The following is a 21,181-nucleotide window of genomic DNA, read 5'->3' as shown; positions in this document are numbered from 1 at the left end:
CTAAAGACTCTCCATTCTACCCCATAAATCTAGACATATATCTTCTCTAACAATATTAAAAAAAAACCTCATCTACCAAGTATAACTAGATTGTTCTTAGGGCTCTCATATCAAAATATTTAAAATCATGGCCTGCCATAGTTATCAATTTCTTTGAATTTCTAGCTAATGCCTTATGGAATCACTGTTGTACTAAAAAATCACATGACTTGAGCTTCCATAGCTCAAGGTTGTTTTCTCCATTAAATTTCATAACCTCAATTCTTTTTATTTGAAACGTTTGGCATTTGATGTTGCAAAAAACTCAGCACCAAATTCTAACATAGCTACTGCAAAAACAAATTGATGTGATACCACTTGTTATGAACACATAAAGCATTAGCCATAAAATATTAACTTACAAAACAAGATAGATGTAAAGAAATATTAAGTGAGAAAATGAATAATAACAACACAACTGAAAAAAAATAGATATATGTTATAAAACCTTGACAATATATCAAGGAAAGATCCACGGGGAAAGTATTGGTAATATTATCAATTGCTCAAAAGAAACTCTATTACATCTCCAACTTCAAAAAAATCTTTAAAAACATTGTGATATTCCTTCCCATAGAAGAAAGACAAAAACCTCTTGAAGACAAGAGAAACAATTCTCAATATAGAATAAAACTTGATTTATTCTTCAGTAAACCTAAATTTTTCTTTTGAAGATGAAATCTTTTTTTTTTTTTTTAAAATAGAGAACAGTTGTTTTCACAATCTTGTTTTTTCCACTTTTATTCATTTATTATCATTATCTAACATTATAGAGTCCTAGTATGCAAAGGGTGTTCACATTGTACTTGCGGTGAATGGATTATCATTCACAAATTGTTTGAATGAATGAATCTTCCTTAGGTTGGAAAATGGACATGAGGTGCTGAAATTCATTGGGCCTGGGAATATTTGGTTAATCTCTGGATTTGGTAAGAACTATCAAAATGGTATGAAGCTAAAGATAAAAGTCACTTATGTTGAATCTTCACCTTTAGCAACATCTACTAATCTAGAAGAAAAGAAGCCTACTTCTACTTACTCCACTTATCATTTAATGCCTTGGTAACTACTTAGAAAGTCCTACAATAAGCCTAGAAATTTTTCATGTGCCTATTTTGTTTGATGTCTATTTAGTGCTCAGTTGAGGCTTAAACTCAACTATAATTGCACTTTCCATAGTAATATCAATGATAAAAATAGTACTATAAATGGTATAAATAGTAACAAATGTAAGAGAGATAGCACTAACAACAAGAATTTTTGCTATACCTTGTTGAGACTCAGTTAGGCTTGAACTTGGAGTGATTTGAGCTAGCTACTCAAAAGTTGAAGTGATGGAAACTTCAATCATCAATACACTCAGTAATATTTATCCAATGGTTAGTTGAGTGCTTGGTGAAGTAGTGTTTACCTCAACTAACTTGGTAGAAAATTTCTCTAAGATAGATTGTACTAAGGCTTTTCTCAGAGAGTTAGGAAGAAAAGACATTAACTACATTGCTATGTTCTCTACATATAATTCTTTAATACTTTGTATCTTAGGAAGATCTCCTCTTGTAATTTCTTTAGCTTCTTCATGTTGAACATTATTCCCTTCCATATTTCATACTTCCTCATCATCTATATCTTCATTATCATTTTCCACGTTATCTTCTTCATCAATTTGCACAATTTGATTAGTAGGCTTGCAACCCATAAATATTCTTCCATGCTATGGTTTGTGAATTTACAATTGACTCAATATATTTTGACAAGATTAAATATGTATTGAATTTGGAGTTCAACTTTGTTTCATTCTCCTTCAATGATTTCTTCACTTCCTTAGCACTAACACTCAACATGATTTGTCTCGAAGCCTATTCTCTGATATATTTTGCAACATTTAATGCATTCCCCCATATAGGTGCAAATTCCTTTAGAATTACATTAGGAACTTGGTTAGTTCATCAGGAGAGTATTTCCACTTTGTTCTTCCCATTAGAGAATCCTCTATTTTTTTTGTCCTCTATGCTCCTAGTGTCCTACTTAAGAGACCTAAAATATGTCACACCTATTACTTCTTCCAATCTTCTCAATCTTTCTACAAAGTTAGGGGGAATCTTCTAAAATATAATCTACTTTGTTTCATCTTAATCAGTGCATCTAATCTTCTTCTTGGATTTTGTTCTTCTAATGAATAAAGTAGGGGAAGATTTTATAGGTTTGGTAATTATGCCCTTCAATTTCTTCTTGGTAAGTTCCTCTTCTTTAGGTTCTTCTTCCTCTTTATTCTCTTCCTCTCCTTGTTCTTCATCAAGAACATCTCCTTTTCCTTCAGTCAACAAGAGAGGGGAACTAGAAGATTTGGTGGCCTTAAGTATCTTTTGCACCTTCTTTCTTCCCCTTTTCACTACTTGGGGAAGGTTAATTTCAAGAGTAATTATGACCTTGGCTTCCTTATAAGTACAAAAATAAGTTGCCTTGGGGTTAGCAAGATCATTCAAGAGAGCTTTAATGATGTCCATTGTATCATCTATATTTACTTCATATCCTAGGGGCTTAATCCATGCCACTCTTGGCCCAAATTCTTGGATATGGACATTATTTTATTTTATTTTGGGCAAAAGTGGCAAACCACTATAGTATTTTATTAAGACTGATTCAACAAGGTCAACTAGGAAAGAATCAGTGACGAAAACCCAACATCATCCCTAATATATACATAGATTTATATAGTTTAAGAAAATAATTAAAAGGTATGTATCAACTACCACCCAACAGTGAACCAGATAGTACCTAGACAATGATTTCTTTGGACTTTTCCAAGCACTATCTTCATGACAAACTTAACCTAGTAATTAGCACTTTGCACTTATCTTACAAATCTTCCCAATCAGACACAAAACCACCTTCAATTGACCCAAGCCTACCAGGAATAGGGCCCCGGCCAGAACAAAACTCTGAGTTTCCATGAATCCAATCCAAATCTGAGTTAACCTCATCAATTAGATCCTAAAAATTCTATATATGGACATTATTACAATTATCTAGAAAAGAAATATCTTGTTCATAGTCTTCTTCTAACTTGTTAGGAATTATATATCTTCTTTGTATTTTCTCTTTAAAAGTCTCAAAATAAGCACCCATTATACTTTCAAAGTTGTCACCCATTCATGTTATAAATTAATTGATCTTCTATCACATTGGTGTATCTTTCTTCGACACCATAGCTCTTTTGGAAGGATAGAACTTTTGCACATAGAATAAGAAAAGTCAATAGAGATCCAAAACTAAATGAATAATTGTTAGACACACAGATGCTCCCCATGTTCTTGTTGAATGGGTTCAATAGTAGCTTGATAAGGTCAAATAGTACCTAGACAATGATTTCTTTGGACTTTTCCAAGCACTATCTTCATGACAAACTTAACCTAGTAATTAGCACTTTGCACTTATCTTACAAATCTTCCCAATCAGACACAAAACCACCTTCAATTGACCCAAGCCTACCAGGAATAGGGCCCCGACCAGAACAAAACTCTGAGTTTCCATGAATCCAATCCAAATCTGAGTTAACCTCATCAATTAGATCCTAAAAATTCTATATATGGACATTATTACAATTATCTAGAAAAGAAATATCTTGTTCATAGTCTTCTTCTAACTTGTTAGGAATTATATATCTTCTTTGTATTTTCTCTTTAAAAGTCTCAAAATAAGCACCCATTATACTTTCAAAGTTGTCACCCATTCATGTTATAAATTAATTGATCTTCTATCACATTGGTGTATCTTTCTTCGACACCATAGCTCTTTTGGAAGGATAGAACTTTTGCACATAGAATAAGAAAAGTCAATAGAGATCCAAAACTAAATGAATAATTGTTAGACACACAGATGCTCCCCATGTTCTTGTTGAATGGGTTCAATAGTAGCTTGATAAGGTCAAATGATAGGTTATTGTATACCACCTTAAATGCTAGGTCAACAAATTCACAAGAACTTTTGTTCAATCTTATTGAGCTGTATATCTCATGAGTAATCACATGGATACCAAGCCTTGTCTCTATGTTTGTAACTCCATTCAATTTCATACTTCTTCCATCCCTCTTGAAAAGAGTCCTCTTTGTTAGTTCAACCCAACCTAGGTATTTTGTGGTCTTTGCCTTGTTCAACATTGGGAACCTTGTTATCCTATGTATCATCTTCCTTGATATTTTAATAGGGTGATCTAACCATAAATTTATGTCATGTGATTAGCTCAAGATGAGTCTAATCCATTTCTCTTGGAAATCCCTTGGCATATGTAATATATTTATTAACCCTTTTCTTTCCAAATGCTTGTGCTCAGGTTTCAAGCTCCCATCGACACATAATTTAAGTTTTCATTAATGCATCATACCAATGTTCACTCGATGATAGGCTATTCTACATTTGGCTAAGTCTAGATCACTTGAGAGACATCTTCAACTTAGTAATAACTATTCTCTCAGTCTAAACTCTATGCTTGATAGAGTCACCAAATTGACATCAATAACTGAAACTAGGAAATGTTATGGAACCTGACCTTGCTTGGTAAGGTCTTCAGTTGTCATCTGAACTTTGTGATCCTTGATCTTTTTCCTTCTGACTAGAATTTTCATGAAATTTATTTTATCATTCATAGTTCTAGAGTAATCTCTATAGGTAACTAGTTTGAGACAGTTGAATCACCCAACTTATTGACTTGGGTGTCAACACTTTCATTATTCTGATTTGTATCCTCAGGAGATTTCCATACCCACTATTGTCTCATCTAACTTTTGATACTATTAGCCTTTCCTTTCTTTTCATCTTGAAGTCTTCTTGGGTTTATGTGGTTCTTGGTAAGATGTCCAAGCTATGTACATACAAAACATCCATGTGTAGCATCTTTCTTTCTTGTGTGATGTTTTATGCAATGTTCTCCAATGTGCCCAAACTCACCACAATAGTTACATCTATACCGTATATTATAGTCCCAACAAATAAAGCTTTGAAAATTTGACCTGTTGTGTTTCATTTCTTGGTCTTGCATGCTAATGGTTTCTATCCTTGTTTATTACAATTAAAACACTTTCCTTCAAACTTAGCTTTCTTAGTGCACTCACTTTCTCTATGTCCATGCTTATTACAATTGTAATGCTTTCAATTATATTTTGGTTTACCATTGGTCCAACATTTGTTTGATGTATGTCATGTTTTTCCACAATGACTACATATAGGCCTTTTTTACTTTTGAGATCCTTGCTGAGACAATTCACCTTCAGTCTATCCTAATCCTTCTTTTCCTTTGTGTCTAAATTGAGTTTTCTCATCTAGTTGATTCAAGAATTCTTGAGATTGGATAATCCTCTCATTGGTTTTCTTCTCTATGCTAAGATCATTTTGCAATCTTGCGTTCTCTATCCTTAAATTGATAATTTCTTGATTTCCATCATTGAGTCAATCAATCAAATCTTCTTGCTGAAGACATAGTTAATGAATTTTATTGTCTTGTTCTTCTATCTTATCAGTTCACATTAGTTTATTTTCTTTGGCTTTATCCTTTTATTCCATATCTTCACACATTCTGACTAATTGAATTTTTTGTTCTCTTCTCAGTTTTCTAATTTCAAGTCATCAAGAGTAATATTCTTCTCAAGGAGATCTTTGATTATTGCATTAGCTTCATCTAAACTTCTATCTTGGAAAATGTCTTCAATTATTTCTTCAATGTAGAGAGTATCACTCATTTGTGTTGTAAGATCTTTTCTTCTTTCTAGGGATTGAGATATTTGCTCCTTCATCTTCTTGAATTGATTCATTGGCAATTGTAGATCCAACTTCTCATTCTCAATACCTTTCTCTAGTCTATATACTTCCATTGCCTTAGATCTTTCTTCAAGCTAGTAAACTTCTAATGTGAGAACCAAATACACTAATACCAATTGTTATAAATGCAATGAAAGACTAAAAGGAATAAAACATTCATAATGCTTGACACAATATTTGGTAAACCAAAAACTTCCAAATAGAAAGTAATATTGTGGTGTAGATGATAACCACACACTTTATTGCTGCAGTATAAAGTTATCCCATTAAAGCTTATAATTGATCACTTTTCGTGATCTTTCCTATTAGGAGAAATAAGGACTATTAGGTACACCTTATTTAAAGGATGTGACTAATTCACTTGTTAGGATGAATCACTGGTTGATCTCTGATCTACAACTTGGTTTGCTAAATGACATTCCTTTGAATAACAATGATCACCTATATGTGATAGATAAGTCTCTTCTATTACTTATACCTCTTATAGCCTTGTTTAATAAGCATTGACCTACTACTTCTTCTTTTTCACATCAATATATGTATATGATATAATACATTAACTATAAACAATTCCACTTAATTACCTTCTGGAGTCGGCTACAATACCAAACTCTAAAAATATTCATGAAGTCGGTCCAATTGTTATAACTCAAGTTCTAACGACCACTCGGGTGATGTTCTATGTAGTGCCTACCACTAGTTTACATTTTTGCTATCATTGCCAAACTCTTTTAGTATAGTTTTATGCTTGATGATTCGTAGCATTAGTTTTGAGGTTATTAGATATTGTTTCATATTCAATTAATTTATAATGAGATTACTGGGTACTCTATACTTCATGTATGCATGATGATTATTGCAATATTTTTAATTATTGATGATGATTAGTTGGATGGATTATTATGTGTCTTCTTACAGATACTTACCCAATACTACATGTGTATGGTGTGTGTGTGTGTATTATTTTTTTTTATGTATGGATTTTCTGATGTGGTTAAGGGAGTCATATTCACCTGCTAGTTAGGATCTACATAATGCACCACTTAATGCCATTTCCTATTTAGTTTAGAATATTGTGTTTGCATATGCGTGGATTTTATGCAGATTACAAGTACTAGGTATCGATTTCCCTAAATTGTTAGGATGAACATATCCTATCACATTATCTCAATGGTAAGAGAGGGAAGATAAATTTATAAGTCCAAATCATAAAACTTTAAGCCATTTTCCCTAGAAAATTAGGACAAGTATCTAAGTTGTTTACTTTTTGAATGCATCAAATGATGTTGATTCGTGATTATAACCCTTTAGTTTGATCTTGTATGCATTTTGCTATGATGGGTTTTCATATTTTGTTTTATGAGTCCTTGGTGATTTTTCTATTAATTAAGTTAAATTAAATGATTAAATTAATGATTTAACTTAATGGAAAACTATTATGATATTTTAATATTTAATTATATTTATTTAATTTAGAAATTAATTAAATAAAAAAATTAAATTTAAAGATAAGTTTTTTGAGTTTAATTTTAGAACATGATAATATTAATTAATTTAATAATAATATATTTAGAGTTCATTTTTAAATAAATTCTAAATACTATTATTATTTTAGTTAATAAATATTTTATCATTTAACTTTTAAAAATTAATTAAAAGTGAAAAAGATATTAATTTATTAAAAGTTTTAAGATTTCATAATGTGTGCATGAGATTGAAATTTAACAAATTAATTGAAAAGAGAAGTCTAGTGAAAATTAAATAAAGATATCTTATAATTCATTAAATGTGAATGTAAAAGATAAAGGAAAGATAACAGGGGTTAAAGTTTGGTCAGCAAGGAGTCCTCTCAGGTGAAAACACAATTAGTGCCCCCATTTTAGGAGAGAACTCCTTATCACCAACTGAGCGTTTATTTTCAAGGTATCGATGTTTTGGGAAGAGATCACAAATTTTGGAGGAGAAAAGTATTTTAGAAGAGAGAAGGTTTTGAGAGGAGAAATTTCTCTTACAATCTTTTCAAGTGTGGTGATTAGCATTAGAGTTCAGGTAGATTCTTGTGGTTATTTGTATAGTTTATTATGTTACTTCTTTTCCTATCTTCCTAAAAGCTATCCATTGACCATTTTAATCTACATACATAGGTGGTACTATGGCCTATGATAGTAGTAACACTTGCAGCAACAAGTGTTAAAGACCGATAGGCTTTTTTAATATAAAAACTTATGTTAGTTACATTTGAGATTTTAGTTTAATTAAAGATTTTTTAAAATTTAAATTATTATATATTAATAATTTTAAATATTATTTATTAGTAGTATTTATTAATATTATTATATTAATTAATAATTAAAGAATTTTATTAATAAGTTGTTAATTAAAAATATATATTAATATTAATATGATTAGTTCATATAATTATTAATTAATTTAATTTAATTTAATTTAATTAAGATTAATTAATAAATCAAGGCACTCAATTAAGCTTTAAATTTATTTAATTATTATAAAATGGATTTTGATAAAATCGTAGATAATTCAATTTAAAAATCAAAAAATGTTAATTATAATAATTTAAATAAATCATTACCTTTGGAATCCTTAGGAACAAATTAACTTAAAATCAAAATAGGGGTAATGGTACACTTTATTCAAATATAGAAATGGCATAGATTGTAAGGGTTAAATGGCAAATTGTGGGTATTCGAAAACTTACATTGTATGAGAACTTTACCTAACTATTTAACTCAACAATATGTTTTCTAAATCAAACCAAACTATGAAATCTACATTTTTTTGGTATGTTGTCTATGTTTTGGGTTTGGGTTGACTAGAGTGTTGACCAGTTTAGGATGTTACCAAAGGCTTGAGTCTTCTATGATTGTGATGTCATGCTAAATCGATATCGATCTTTTATACCCAACCATGGTAATGTGCCTGGTATGCTCTATGATGTGTGTTGATCTATTGATTTTTCTTGCTTTCTAGTGTTCTTGTGTAATGCTAAGGTGAATGTATAACCTAGTTAACATAACCATTTTGAGTCTTTGATCAATTATTTTGGGATGCTTTCTAATTGCTCGTAGAGAATTGATGCATTATTGTGAATTATCTTCTGATGCTTTCTAGTCACCTTTATAGGACTGAGGTGATTTTATATGATTCTTTGGTTAATATTTTTATGAGCCTAGGGTAGGTTATCTATATGTCAAGAAGTGGCTTGCAATGGGGGTCAAGGCCCTAAGTGGCAGCCAGGGTAACCCATTGTAAGTTGTTTAATAAGTGAAAAAACTACACTAAATGGGAATAAAATGCACCTAACAAGAGTCTTTGTGTTTTCTTCGCCATACGTCGATTACTAGTAGAAAGAACACTTGGTTGTCACCTTGCATCCATAGTATGCCTTGTTACTACAATATACTAGTGGACGCATGGGGATCACTAGTGGGCCAAGGTCCTAAGAGACTACCAGGGTAACTCTAGCATGATTTTTACAATGACACTTGCCCACCTATGTAGTAGGTTTCCTGTGTGTCTTTGTTTGCCTCTAGGTTTAGATGTTGATATATCTTGGAACCTTTGAGTTAGATTACTTTTAGGACTTCCTGGACTTAGACAGTAATTTTGATACTTGGATTGATATCTTATTTGGGACTTGAGACTATGTCCTTAGCATGGTGGGAGTGGGACATTCAGGTTCCATGTGGTTGGGTGGTAGTTCTTTTTACTCTTACAATTGAGATCCATCCCTTGCTACTATGGATGGAGTTTCCTTGTCTGCATTTTATTTTTCTTCTATCTCTATAGCATTATGATGGATGATTATATCTTTTATGATGGATGGTTTCATTTATGGTATTGTATTTTGTATCATGGATCCAAGGAGGAGGATGTAATTCTATTTGTATAAATATATATTCTTTTAGCCTTTCATACCCTATGACATGTATAGTGGATGATTGAGCATTGTGAATTTTATTGCCAGGTGGCATTTAGAAGAAATGTATATTATTTGAATTGACATTGGACTTTTTATTTATTCTTTCATATGGATGTGGTATTTGATGGACTTAGTATTAATTAAATTTAAATGTGATTCAATGTCATGGGATCCTTAAGAAATGTTACCTATTATGTATGCTTATAGATGATTGTGTGTTATTTCTTCTACTACTTTGTGTTTGATGTATATGTTATTCTTCTTGTTTAAACAAAAAATGTTTGGCAAGCTTAGTAAAACTTTAGGTTATTTATTTTGGATCCCTTGGCAAGGCATTACATTCTAACACTGAGCAACAATTGTCAACACTCAACAAACTCTAGCACTTGATTGATGTAGATGCTTGATCCATAGTGATCACTTGGAGTAGCATGAATTTGATCAACACTGGATGACTTAGTGAACACAAAAAAACTTGGTAGACAATGGATTAGTTGGTTGACACTACAAAGCTCACTCAACACTAAGCTCTTCATCAATTATATTGAAAGGCTTGGTAGAGATTGTAATGCTAAAAAAACATTGAAATTTGTCTCAAGTGCTCGATAGATACTATAGAGCTTAGCATTAACTATAATCTATCTGATTGACTTGGAAGCAACTAAAACACTTGGTTTGCACTACTAGAGTATGATAAGCATAGTAGCAGTGTAACCGACTGATTAAGTGTTAAGTCACTAATTGAAAAATGATTTTCCCATGAGGTCAAGAAATATATGTACTTTTAAATATTGTACTAAACAATAAGAATCTAAGATAGTATCATTCCATTGTGTTTCCCATTTACAAAATTGAATGCAAAATGACAATCCTTTTAAACTCTTAATAAGAAACCTGTGTCGAAGTTTTTAATTCTAAGAGATAAAAATATATAGAGATTTATAGATGAAAATAAAATAAAGAATATAGGAAGTATGTGAGAACAAGTAGAAACAAGAGAGAATGAGAGTGGAAGAAATAAATATGAAGATAAAGATAAGAAGTGATTAATAGAGAATATAAACTCGATCAAAAATTTAAAAGCTATCAATCTTTTGCATGATATGTCAAACATATATTATGCATATATTATTATTTTCTTATGCCAATTCCAAGGAGAATTCATGTAATTAAACATTCAACCAAAACATAATAAAAAATAAATCTACTAATTAAATTTTCAAATATCATTTGTCGTTAATAGAATATTGTATAACTATATGAAATATAACATATATACAACTCAAATAGATGAAATAGTAATTAATAAATTATATATATATATATATATATATATATATATATATATATCTTACATAAAAGGATATATACTTCAACAATTTTTATTATAATTTATTGTTATGAAAATAACACATTATTATATGTATGATTTGAGAAAGCATAAATTCACAATGATCAGGATTTCAAATTACTACCATTTTTCAAATTATAAAATACTGGGTGACATCTTTTCTATGATATCAAGAGATTATGCCAAAATTGAAAGGATGGGCATTATAAATAATGATGATACATGTATTGGTGGTAGTGGCATTGGAAGCTAGCATTTAAATTAGAGAACTTGTGGTAATTATTACACTTGGTGGAGTGTATCCTTGTCTTGTTAGAAAATAAAAGGTGATATGGAAATTAGTCACTTTATCTTTGTCTAATTAAATTGGTTCAACACCAAAACCTTATGTGCTAAGTCTTTTATTGGCATTTTTATTCCTCTTGTGGGTGAAGGTGTAGTTATGTTGGATTCCTACAAAAGGTTGACAATTGATTTAGGTGAGAAGGAAGACATGGGTGATAATAATGTCCATATTGAGCTAGATAAAATTATAGAGTACAATGAAGTTTCTTGGGTTTTCCTAAGGGATACAATGAGCATGTATCCATGGAGCTTGTTAATCTATTAAATAGTAGACATCTGGTTGTCAATGGGATCTCTTTTGAGATCATTGAAGAGGTCATTGCTAAGGCTTATAATATATCCTTGGACAAGAAGAAATGGAGGAAGCAGATTAGGGTTTCTAGAAGCCTTAACATGTTCTTCAGTGCCAACTAAACTCCAATCCTTTATCATGGGGGTATCCTAAGAGTGGTGTTACCAGATCCTTAGAAAGAGCTATGTTGTACCCTTGTACACTATATTAGTTTGGAAGGTAGATCTTAGATCTATACTACTACCACTTCTCTTTATAAAATCACTTAAAAAATTGTGACCTTATTTCATTCCCTTACCTTATCTTGTACTTTGTAGACCACAATACCCTTAAAGCTATGAAAAATATAAGGAAAGTTCTATACCTTTCTTTATTAAGATTATATGTTCATATGATATAATTTTTATAAAGCCCTTTATCCCCCATCCTCAACCTGTTAATGTCCATGTCATTTTGCCAATCCTTGATATCTCTACCTCAACTCCTCAAGATTTTGTCAAAATCTCATCTATGATTGATATTAGATTAAAAAATTTGACCTTGTCCCAATTATTCAAACATATAAAAATGGAGAAGGACATGCACATTGTTGATTTAGACACTAAAATAGAGGTTGGGAGGAGGCCACTTAGAACTAATAAGAACCTTTCACTAGAAAATTCAAGGCTAAGAAAGACCACCCTTTAAGCTTAGATTCGGTTGTCAACACCAAGATCAGGCCTCCCTAGAAAAGGTAGAAAAGAAAGGATAAAAGGGAAAAACTTATAGAAGATGAAGAGGATCAAATAGTTAATGAGGAATACCAGCAGGTGGGGGAGATTATCACAATGGATACTCAAGTGATCCCCATTACATCCCATATCTTGGATACCTTGAAGAATGAGGTGGATACCCCTATGAAGACCAAAGCTAAGGAAGAAAAGGGAGATACCATCATCCCCCTTTCCTACCAATAGGATAATGATAATAGAATAGGGTCATGAACCTTTGGTGGCACCCAATGGAGATACTCGAGGCCAAAAGTAGGATTTTGTTAGTTTGGATAAGTGTATCAAGAAGCCCACAGAGATGTAGAATAATGTGGAACAAAGAATTTATGAAGTTTCCATATTTTTGGTTAAAGTCATGCACTTAGTGGCTTCTAACCTAGAAATTCTCCATGCTAGGAAGAATTGACTTTCTAAGAAGTAAGGACTTACTAATTTGGGTTGATATGTATTTGAATTTGTTTTGGGAAAAGATAACAATGATATTGGATTGGTGTGGATATTGTCTAAGGGAGATGAGTTCAATAGAATATTTATAAGCAACAGACATTTATAGATCCTTCAACTAGGTTGATAGAAGGTGGGTGAGTTCATGGGGTCCACTATGTTATATTTCACTAAATAATAGGAGAGAAAAATGAGGAGCTAGTATAAATCATGTCAATATTATTAATAGGTCAAAGATGATGTATAGGCGTGGTAAATGGTAGGTCACTATTACTAATGGCCCTAGATGATGTAGAGTAGTGATGACTCCATAACTATATATTTACATTTTCTAACGATTTTTTTTGAGATTAGTATATAGATCACATCAACAAAGAGAAAAATGCCCATTTTAGACATTGGTAAGTGGTTAGAGGAAATGAAGGATATGGTTAAAGTAGAGTACTTTGGTGACTCTTTAGGGATAAAGTGAATTGAGATCAATGAACACTAAAACATAGAAAATATTAGAAGGTTTCATGGAGATAATAGAATTTTCAAAAAGACTTTGTCAATGGCAGGTTAAAATCCAAATTTCATGGATTTGCTCGAACCTTCTCATTTGTGTAAAAATATACTATTGCACAAGATATGAACATCCATAAAAGTGAACTCAAAAATGATATTTTTTAGATGTTGTGGTTGAAATTTGTGTACTAATAATTCAAAATGTAAACCATCGACATTGCATATAAACAATTTGACATAATGTTTTCAATAGAGAAATTGTACTCAAGGAATGCTAGAGTGTTTCACATAATTACTTGAGAGAGACACGAAATAACACCTTAGTAGATATATAAAAAAAAATATGGAAGCATATACAAGGCACACAATGTGTTTGAAGATAAATTGTGTAATAAAACAAGATTCTCAAGGTAATTAACAAGATTTGGAGAAGAAAAATGTTCAATGAAATTGCAGGGAACAAGTATGATTATGCTAAATATTATGAAGCATTTTTCAAGAACATCAAGCTTGGAATTCACAAAGATAGGCAAAAAATTACTACATCAATTAATTTGCTAAGAAATATTTCAGATTTTTCTAAATTAAAATAAAATGTTAAGTTAAAGAAAAAGTTATATTATTTATTGAAATTTTGGTGTAAAAATTGATTCCAAAACTAGGCCTTTTCTGAAACCAAAATTGAAATCCTAGCAAATCAAATGGGTAGAGGAAATGTAGCTTAATCATTTTCAATGTGAGGGTATGCTTCCAGATTGCTAGTGAAATACTTGGGGCTATTGATCTTCATCCTTGTTTCAATAACCTTTCCTCCAATTGAGCACATAAACCTAGAGCCTCTTCTAGTCCTTCATTAATCCCAATCTTACGTTGAATTCTAAATAGGACACATTTGCAACCTATAAATAGCAAGGGAAAAGAAGAAAAATGAAAAATAATAGATTAGGCCTAGCCAAAAACATGCTGGAAAAACTAGCTATATAGCCCATTGCAAGGAAAAACCTACAATAAAATAGACAAATAGTCCTGAGCAATAGCAAACAATTGTTGCATAGCATGAAAAGAAAAATCAATGGATTCAATGCCCCTATATAGTGACAGTTTGACCAATGCAATAGTATCCACATGTTAAGTTATTTGGGTTAACAATTTATCTATGGCACATGTGAGCTCTTGAAATGTTAAAAAATCTATAATTGTCGATAATATTAATATTGGAAATCTAATAATTTGTTTTGGTATTTGTTTTCATAAATCTTTTTTTTCCTTAATATTTTTCCTATAGTGAATAAGAGTTTAAATTAATGATCTTTTGTATTTTTTTTAAACATGTTAAAAGATGTCCATTGACAGACTACACATTCCAAACGACGCATAGACCCAAATTTAACATATCATCAAAATTTAGCTGGAGAAAAACAAAAACGTAGAAAGAGACCGCGAGGACATCATAATAAGAGCGCTTCATCAAAGCGTTTAATGGCCAGCTTTTATCCAAACGCTCTATTCTATTATGGCGATTATGTGCTCATAGTGCAGGTGCAGGGTTGAAAGCACCAAGAGAAGGAAATTCGCTGGAGAATAATGGTGATGGTGCTGGTGCAAAAGGCGGAGAAGTTTCAGTAACTGTTATTTTGAGCTTCTGACCGCTCTCGCAATGCTCTCCTACTCCGCAGAGGAACCACATATTCCCCGCGGCTTTCAATACAATCTTATCCTCACCGCTTGCAAGAATTCCCAAATTTGGTGTTTTCACGCAGTTTTTGAATCCAATGCCATTTGCCATTACCACGTTGTGAATGCCGTCAGCGTAGTTGAAGCCTGTGACAAATGCACATTTGCACACAATGGGTGTTAGTACTACCATACAATCCATTCTGAATACAGAGAAGGATCCTTAAGAAATATACCGACTGTGTCTCCGACATGGAATTGTTTGTCTTGTGCCCACGACTGGTAGTCCAACCCAAGTGTCCATTCATTCCCGTCACCGACTGTAATAACGTTGGCATTGGGTGCAGCATTGACGATTGTTATTGATAGTACAGAGGCCAACGTAATAACAGAAACCATCAATTTCGTTGCCATGTATATCTGTCTATAACTATTGATAGTACAGAGGCTAAGTTAATATGAAAGTTGTCGTATAAATGCATTGGAGGAGGTGAGATCGGTGTTGGTATTTAAAGCCGGTGACAAGGGTGGAGCGGGGGGGTGAGTCAAATGAACGCCGTCGAGCTTGTTTGATATGTAAAATGAAAAAGATCTTTGAAAAGAACGAAACCCCACTGCCTTCCACGTGTCTCTTGATAGGGTGGATTATTTGTCCTGTGTGGACCGCAACGAGCACAAGAGGCCGGGTTATTAGCTGGCTTGTTGATGCTTGCATAGACAGCTGCATGTTATTAGATACAATTCTAGGTATATACTATTTGATGAAAGATTTGAATCAAGCTATATGGAGAGATTTTTCCTCTTTAAAAATAACGAAAAAGTTTGTTTAGTTGAACTTAATCAACACACTCCATGCAATGGTATTTTAAGGCTATATGCCACATACCATAAAAAGGTAGAATAGGTGGGATGGGATGATGGTAAATATGTAGAATTCATTTGTGATCAAGTAAAGAGAGGGAACAGATATTAAGTTAGACATGATAGGTAAAATAAATTTAGTTGCTAACTATAGAAATTGAAGGGATGCCAAATTAAACATAAACCTTAGAGTTTTTTTCATTATGCTACTTGCATAAGACCTAGCATAAATAATATTCACCATCTAGTTCTTTTTTATTTTAATCTTCATTCTTCCATTTGTTTTTTCAAAATTTTCCTTTTTTAGATTTGTGAAAAAGTTTATTGATGGAGATGGATAAAGGTAGGAGGGTGGACAAGTGAATTTGGAATAGAGGATGATAAGGAGGTGGATGTAGGACTCAAGTGTCAAATTGCATACCTATGTAATAAGAGCTTATGTGAAGTTATTATTAGATTTTGATACAACCATATTTTGAAGGATAGATTATTCAAACATATGAATTTGATGGATTTGATGGAGGTTAAATGTGGAGTAATGGATAAGGTAATGGAAAATATATAGATGTAAGGATTTGCATGGAGCATGATGAGAGAGGCTAATATGGAAGGAGGGTATTGGGATGGTGAAGGTGTTAGGATATGCAATTTTGAGAGAAAGTAACCAAAATTAAATTTAGAAGATGGAGTAGAATGATGCTAAACATTTTCCCAATATGATTTTTTTGTTGGGATGCATGATTTCTTGCTTTTTCTTTAGGATCTACATAGTTTTTATTTTTCCTCTCATCATCCTTGATGAGTCTTGGAATCAATTACATTTCTTTGGGTCTTAATTTGATTGAACATGTATTTCAAAGGGAAAATATATGCATTCTTTTTATTTGGCACGCAATTCACTTCTTATAGTAATGACATATGTAAATACATGTGGGAAACAAGGGGAAAATATGAATGAAATAAAGCAAGGATTGTTGATAGGGAGTATAGGTATTCACAATTATTTTTAAAATCTTGAATTAGTATTAAAGGTGTAGGATATAAGATGAGGGATTGGATATGGGATTGGTGTATAAAAAAGATAAGTAGGATAAGATGGAGGATGGTATATGTACCTAAAACCTCTTATAATGTAGAGGGTATATGACATGAATTTTAGGATGTAAAGAAAGAAAATAGAAATTATAAGATGAAGAAAGAAGATGGGCATTAATTTGGGGTTTCTATGATTGATGAGCATGAGATTGAGGTAATATTTTTGGGAAATGATTGGAAGGCTTTCATGCAATTTTGGGAGTATGCTTCAGTTGTAGATTAGTTGTACAAACATGTCCAAATAATATGTCATACTAATATATACCAAGTACCTTGTGATTGTACATTTTAATTGACATGTTTTGGTTCCAAGATGTCTTGTTTGAGTAGACCTAACTCATTATCTTCATATTTTAAGTTTCTTGACTATTCAACTCAAACTAGGATTATTGGTTTTTTTTTAAATTTCTATTTAATGAGAAGAACCATTGACAAAGGTAAGGGGAACAAGATGACATTGTAATCACATGGGTCTAAATTAGACAATGTGAAATAATACTCATGATGTGGATTAAATGGGATTTTATGATACTGGTGTTGATAAGGAACTAATAATAACTTTTGGTATAGAGTAGGTGAAATGCTAAGATATTGATTTGGATAAGGGGAATTTCAAAAAGTAAGAGATGAATTAGATGAAATGGCATGATAATAATTTAGGTTGATAGATATTTGGGCATGCTTTGTAAAAATGTCATGGTGATAGTGGATTGGTGTGAAATTTTCTAGGCGAGATGAGTTGGGTTGACTAGATATATGTAGTGGATAAAATGTTAAAGGTTCCTCAAATAGGATTAATATAAAGAAGGTGGGTTCATGGGGTTCACTATTTTATATTTTAATGAATAATAGGAGACAAAAATGAGGAATTGGGATATATGGTATCAATATTGATAATAGGTTGAAGAGGATGGATATGTGTGCTAGGTGGTAGGGAAGTGTTAATAACAACCTTATATGATATAGAGTAGCGATGATTCCGTAACTTTATATGTGTATATTTTGATGATTTATTTGTGATTAGTCTTTAAAGGATATCAAGAAAGAGATAAATGCATATTTTAGACTTTAGTGAGTGGTTAGAGGAAATGAAGGTTTTTTTGTAGATGTTAGAATAAGAAATGGGGGAACATGACTATGATTAAGGGACTAAGCATATACATAGGATTACAATTGGATGAAAATTTGAAGTATGATGCATTTAATTATAGATCAATGTAGGATAGATTAGATCAAGGACTTAGCTAGGAAAATTGTGGTGTATTATGAATCATTGAGGGATTTGCATGATGCATTGGAGTGTTAGGATCATGCATTAAAAAAATGCATTTTTTGATTATAAAAAGGTAAAATAGACATATAAATGTTGGAATTAACAAGTGGGAAGATTTACTTTTGAGAGGAGTGTGGGGGGTGGGGAGGGGGGTTGTGGAATAATAAGTAACTAATTTTAACCTTTTCAAGTCCTTTTAACTGATATCATCTACATGCATCTAATTCATCTAATAAACATGAAAGTAAAGACATGCATGAAAATAGATAACACACAAATTTGGTAAACTAGAAACCCTCCAAAATGAGAATGTAAAACTGGGGTGGGGATGACACTCACAAAATATCACTGCAGCAATGTGTAACTATTCAAGGTTACAATGTTTGACCACTTCCAATGGTCTACCCTATGAAAGGCCTATCCTGTTAAAGACTTTACACCCTATTAAAAGTGACCTAGTTAAAGGATTTCACTACTCTGCCAAAAGTAGGCCTGGTTAAAGGACTTTACTACATTCACTTGGAATGCCACCCTGTTAAAGGATTTACAAATGGTGACTAAGCCAACCTAATTCCATAGGATTTCAATATCTAATACAATTGCTAGAAAGTATTAGAAGATTTTGACTTGATAACTTGCAATCCTCAATTGCTAATTATAGATCCTTGTCCTACTTTGACTGATCTAATCATTGCTCAATCTGATATGTCACTCTTTGAGTTTTTGATACTCTATTCTTGATTAACTAGATTCTACAATGATGCTATATTCTTCACTAAGTCTTTTTACCCTTCTACACTGTGCTATAATTCACCCATACACTTCTTTTTTGCATATCCTCTCTCTTGCATAATGGGGCTTCATCCTCCTTCTAAAGATTTTGAAGAGTTAAAGTTTGGTATGAATCTACGATCAATATTAAATCTTCATTTCTTGCACTTTTCCTATTGGTTACATGCTGATTGCATATGTAATGCGAAAGATTTGATCTTATCTTCAAGATCCTTCAAGATTCATTCTATTTTGGCTCCAAAAATAGTTTACATCTAAGTTTGTGAGGCAGAAACTCATATACTGATTCTATGTTACTCAACACTTACTAGTTACTGATGCTCAACACATATAGGAAAACTGGCCTACTTGACTCCTATAGTAATTCTATTTCACTCAACATCTATACTCTACTCGGCACCTATAGTGACTTGGCACTTTAACTTCACTTGACACCTATTGAATTCTTTGGCTCATCATACACTATAGCTCAGCTTTTGTATTATAGTTGGCATCATCTTGAGAATTTAGTTAAGTGTGTTGACACTCAAATGTCAAAACCAATCTGAGATTAAAAATCTCCCCCTTTGACATGAGTGGCAACAACACCTAACTAAACATTATGCATTTGATCGCTTTGAGTATACTACATATTCTATTTGGTATATGTACAAGACTTTAAAACTTGTTCAAAATTTTTATATATCTCAAAATTTTTTAACTCCCCCTAAGCTGATGTGCCACTTCCATTCCTATAACCAAAATTCCTGTGCTGTGAGTGTGTCATGCTAATGTATCTGATACTCTTTGCCTTTTCTACCTTTGTTTTTGTATCTGTGTACCTTGTTTCTACTTCATGTACTTTGTATATGTTTCCCTTTCACATCTTCTTGCAATTTTTCATCCTTCTTGGATTTTATTACTTCTTGAAAATGTGATTGTGAATATCTCCCCCTTTGGATATTCATAATTGAGAATGTATTATCTCCCATTCTTATTCACATCTCCCACAAAACATATATTTCCCCCTTTCTATTTACACACTATATCTTCCCCTTTTTGACACTTATGTCAAAGGGTACTAAGGATGAATAGAATATTTAGCCAAAAATATTTTATTTACCTTCATAATCATCTTGAGAGAAGCATCCCAATTATCCAAAGAAATTTCCAATGACTTGTGCTGGATGGTTGTCTCTATTGCAAGATGAACAAGACCTTCTAAAGTAGAAAGATTAGGATCGTTCTTTAGAATATTCTCTACATAGGCTTAGTCCTTATGGAGTACTTCTAGATTTGGGTGATGGAAGATTGAATTTGCATCAATTTTGCCTTGATATTGGCATCTTCAGCTATCAACACATCTAACTCTTTCTATGTGTGAAGCGTAGCTACAAAATGCTTCTCACTTTGAGCTAGATCTTTGGGTAGCTTAGTGCTAGAAATCTTGAGATTTCATTCCAAGCTCATTATCCTTTGGCTATTTTCTTTTGTGAAATATGATAAATCATACAACTTGGTGTACAATGAGAATACATTCTCAAGTACTTTCTTCACTTTTTCAATCTTCGTAGTCAATTTTACCTAGGAAAGTGCTATTTCACTTGATATTTTCTCATTCACTTTCATCAAAAATTTATTTTCTGACCATTCTAATAATTTAACATTACTATCAAGGTCTTCATTCTATACCTAGTCCACTATGTTGGCCAATTGCTCCATGAGGGTTTGGTTTCATCAGGTACTTGCAGGCTGAAAGCATCAAGAAATATATCTTTAATTTCCACCAGTGCTTGCTTCTGGCTATACTGAATTCTAAGTATCTCTTGTTTCTTCCTTCTCTCAAGTGCCTCTTGCACTTCATTTATTTGTGCTAAATTCATAGTCCTTGAGTCATAACTAGGTATGAGTATTTCTTCATCAAGTGCAGGGTCTCCATAGTGAAGTACCCTTGCAACCTTGGTGGAGCTCGAGCTTGGTGCTAAAATCTGCAATGTTATTACATCAA

General features: G+C 32.1%; 1 pseudogene; it reads right to left on the bottom strand.

Annotated features, from left to right (window-relative positions):
• Positions 1-15,027: 15,027 nt before the first annotated feature.
• On the bottom strand, positions 15,028-15,587 carry LOC149544529 (mavicyanin pseudogene; annotated as a pseudogene).
• Positions 15,588-21,181: the final 5,594 nt, after the last annotated feature.

Source organism: Cupressus sempervirens, chromosome 8 (genome assembly GCF_028749045.1).
Source record: "Cupressus sempervirens isolate cs-2001-9-10 chromosome 8, ASM2874904v1, whole genome shotgun sequence".
Classification (NCBI taxonomy): domain Eukaryota; kingdom Viridiplantae; phylum Streptophyta; class Pinopsida; order Cupressales; family Cupressaceae; genus Cupressus; species Cupressus sempervirens.
Note: the sequence above shows the minus strand (reverse complement) of the source record. Positions and strands in the feature narration are given on the sequence as shown.